General features: G+C 47.2%; 2 non-coding genes across 2 annotated transcripts; both read left to right on the top strand.

Moving 5' to 3' along the window:
* Positions 1–773: 773 nt before the first annotated feature.
* On the top strand, positions 774–2,585 carry LOC148037679 (18S ribosomal RNA). The gene has a single exon (XR_015690825.1). It is a non-coding gene; the product is annotated as an 18S ribosomal RNA (ribosomal RNA).
* A 343-nt stretch (positions 2,586–2,928) lies between these two features.
* LOC148037678 (5.8S ribosomal RNA) lies at positions 2,929–3,083 on the top strand. The gene has a single exon (XR_015690809.1). It is a non-coding gene; the product is annotated as a 5.8S ribosomal RNA (ribosomal RNA).
* Positions 3,084–3,763: the final 680 nt, after the last annotated feature.

Below are 3,763 nucleotides of genomic sequence, written 5' to 3'. Positions count from 1 at the left end.
CGAAACACTCCTTAGAGATCCAAGGGAGGGTGAGGTGAGGCGTATGGTCCCTGCATCTGTCTTGTTGTGCGAGGAGTGTCTCGTGGGCAAATGCCATGTACCCCCTACCGAACGGTTAGGCTCAAGTGACTTGTGGTGATCCCTGCGAGGACATCACATCGTGGCAGTCAACATGTGCCCACTAGGCGGTGAGGAGCAAAGTGCGATGCCTTGAACATGTGTCTCGTTGGTGGCAAGATTATGTTCGAGCTCCATGGTTCTCAATGCTAACGGTGAACCTCATCATGAATATTGTGTGGCTTGTATCGATACGGATGGACCGAAATCGATGGAATGATGTGATCGAGGTGCGCCTTCATCGGCGGGGCTTGTTCTCGGTGGGGTTAAGTGCACCTCATGATGGGCTCTTGTTGACGTGAAACTGTGGAATGCATGAGCGTCTCCATCGTCTTTCGACTTGACACGAGCTCAGAATGTGGCAGACAAGACAATGTTGTGGAGCACGCCTCATGCATGGTGGTGGCAATGGACGATGCATGTGCTCGTGTGTGGCTTGGTCCACGGTGGGAAACGAAAGCATGCCCTTGCCTCATCCCCATTTGTCATTTTCTTTTTCTCCCCGTATGCTCTCGAGCCTTCATGATTCTCCCCTCTTTCTCTTTATATCAAGAACAACACATTGGTGATGAGGTCGTGCCTTTTTGCCCCACAGCCACACTTGATGTGGAGTCAGAACGCGCAGTAGCGGTGCTACTCGTGTGACGAAAGATAGCTACCTGGGTGATCCTGCCAGTAGTCATATGCTTGTCTCAAAGATTAAGCCATGCATGTGTAAGTATAAACTCTCTTGTACTGTGAAATTGCAAATGGCTCATTAAATCAGTTATAGTTTCTTTGATGGTACCTTGCTCGGATAACCGTAGTAATTCTAGAGCTAATACGTGCACCAAATCCCGACTTCTGGAAGGGATACATTTATTAGATAAAAGGTCGATGAGAGCTTGCCCAGTAACGCAGTGAATCATGATAACTTCCCGAATCGCACGGTCTCAGCGCCAGCGATACTTCATTCAAACCTGCCCTATCAACTTTCGATGGTAGGATAAAGGCCTACCATGGTGGTGACGGGTGACGGAGAATTAGGGTTTGATTCCAAAGAGGGAGCCTAAGAAACGGCTACCACATCCAAGGAAGGTAGCAGGCACGCAAATTATCCAATCCCGACATGGGGAGGTAGTGACAATAAATAATAATACTGGGCTTTTACAAGTCTAGTAATTGGAATGAGTATAATCTAAATCCCTTAAGGAGGATCCATTGGAGGGCAAGACTGGTGCTAGCAGCCATCGCGGTAATTCCAGCTCCAATAGCGTATATTTAAGTTGTTGCAGTTAAAAAGCTCATAGTTGGATCTCGAGGTGGGGCGTGCGGTCCGCCTCCTTTGGTGTGCACTGATTGCCCCGCCCTTTCTGTCGGAGACGCGCTCCTGGACTTAATTGGCTGGGACGTGGATTCGGTGATGTTACTTTGAAAAAATTAGAGTGCTCAAAGCAAGCCTATCCTATGAATACATTTGAATGGAATAACGTGATAGGACTCTGGTCTTATTGTGTTGGTCTTTGGGACCGGAGTAATGATTAATAGGGACAGTTGGGGGCATTTGTATTTCATTGTTAGAGGTGAAATTCTTGGATTTATGAAAGACGAACTATTGCGAAAGCATTTGCCAAGGATGTTTTCATTAATCAAGAATGAAAGTTGGGGGCTCGAAGACGATCAGATATCGTCCTAGTCTCAACCATAAACGATGCTAACTAGGGATTGGCGGATGTTATTTTGATGACTTCACCAACACCTTATGAGAAATCAAAATTTTTGGGTTCCGAGAGGAGTATGGTTGCAAGGTTGAAACTTAAAGGAATTGATGGAAGGGCACCACCAGGAGTGGAGCCTACAGCTTAATTTGACTCAACATAGGGAAACTTACCAGGTCCAGACATAGTAAGGATTGACAAATTGAGAGCTCTTTCTTGATTCTATGGGTGGTGGTGCATGGCCGTTCTTAGTTGATGGAGTGATTTGTCTGGTTAATTTTGTTAACAAACGAAACCTCTGCCTGCTAACTAGTTACACGAAGGATCCTCTTCGTGACCAACTTCTTAGAGGGACTATGACCATCTAGGCCATGGAAGTTTGAGGCAATAACATGTCTATGATGCCCTTAGATGTTCTGGACTGCATGCGCGCTACACTGATGAATTCAACGAGTTTACCACACCTGGGCCGAGAGGTCTGGGTAATCTTTTGAAATTTCATCGTGATGGGGACAGATCATTGCAATTATTGATCTTCAACGAGGAATTCCTAGCAAGCGCGAGTCATTAGCTCGCATTGTCTATGTCCTTGCCCTTTTACACACCGCTCGTCGCTCCTACTGATTAAATGGTCCGGTGAAGTTTTTGGATTGCGGTGACGCTGGTGGTTTGGCACCGATGACGTTGTGAGAAGTTCATTAAGCCTTATCATTTAGAGGAAGGAGAAGTCGTAACAAGGTTTCCGTAGGTGAACCTGCAGAAGGATCATTGACACACATCCATGAGAACAATCCGAACCATGGAATGTCACGTGAGGGATCGTGCTTGAAGGCGCGGTCGACATCATCTCTCCCCTCATCGGAGTTGGGCAACAATGAGGGAGGCTATGCACCGGGGTCATCCCATGACCGTGCGGGTGGAGGAGAAGGAGGGACACCTTTGACCTCTCTCCCTTGCTCAGGGTGATTCCCCTCCGTCGTGCCCATTTGGGCATGTCGCCGCCTTGATAAACCCTTTACCCCTCCCCGCATGCAGGGGGTGGCAAGAGGAACTTAATAAACCTTGTCTTGTCTGAGATTCCTCCCCTCGGGAAGATTGAAAAACAAAACACAACGACTCTCAGCAATGGATATCTTGGTTCTTGCAAAGATGAAGAACGCAGCAAAATGTGATATGTAGTGTGAATTGCAGAATTCCATGAATCATCGAGTCTTTGAATGCAACTTGCACCCGTGGCTCATCCAAGGGCATGCACCTGCTTGAGTGTCCCTAACTCCCCCACACCCTCTTGCCTTCTTTGAGGGAGGGTGGAATTGGTCGTCCGCGCTCTGACGTGATGCTGTGGTTGGCTGAAATGTACCACCAGCACCGTGTAGTGACGTTGCTCTGCAAGGGTGGTTCGTCTCCTCGTCGAGGTGTAGATTCAGGCCCCCAGATGCGAGCCTCCGGCCAGGGCAGCTCTGGGGGCCTGATCCCATCAAAATTTGATGCGCATACTCCCGATGCCCTAGAGGCCCTACTGGTAAATTTTGACGCAAATTCAATAACATTAATTCGATAACATTACCTTCTCTGCATCATCTATTTGTTGTTGTAATGGAGCATCTAGGTCTTCTCCTGTAGCTGGGCCACCCTCATCTCTCTCTTAGGAAGGTACTACGTAGTCAGGTCGAGGTCCAAAAACTCTTTCTTACAACCACTCGAACTCATCATGTGAGATCTCATACTATGGCGCCACATTCTCAATTTGCTCTTGGATGCTCACAATGGTAGAGATGTCATCGACACTCATGCCATCATATCGAGCCACCTCATCAACATGTGCTAGTGTATCTTGTATATCAAAATCTATAAAATCATCAAGTGCATCACGCACCATGATACAATATAGATCTTCTTCCCTTAGCTCCAAAATTTCTAGTACATCATGCATAAGTAAATATTCCACC

The sequence above is a fragment of the Lygodium microphyllum genome, chromosome 4 (assembly GCF_053477565.2).
Source record: "Lygodium microphyllum isolate KBCC chromosome 4, Lygodium_microphyllum_v1.1.10, whole genome shotgun sequence".
Lineage (NCBI taxonomy): Eukaryota > Viridiplantae > Streptophyta > Polypodiopsida > Schizaeales > Lygodiaceae > Lygodium > Lygodium microphyllum.
The sequence above is the reverse complement of the archived record's forward strand: the minus strand, read 5'-3'. Positions and strand labels throughout refer to the sequence as shown.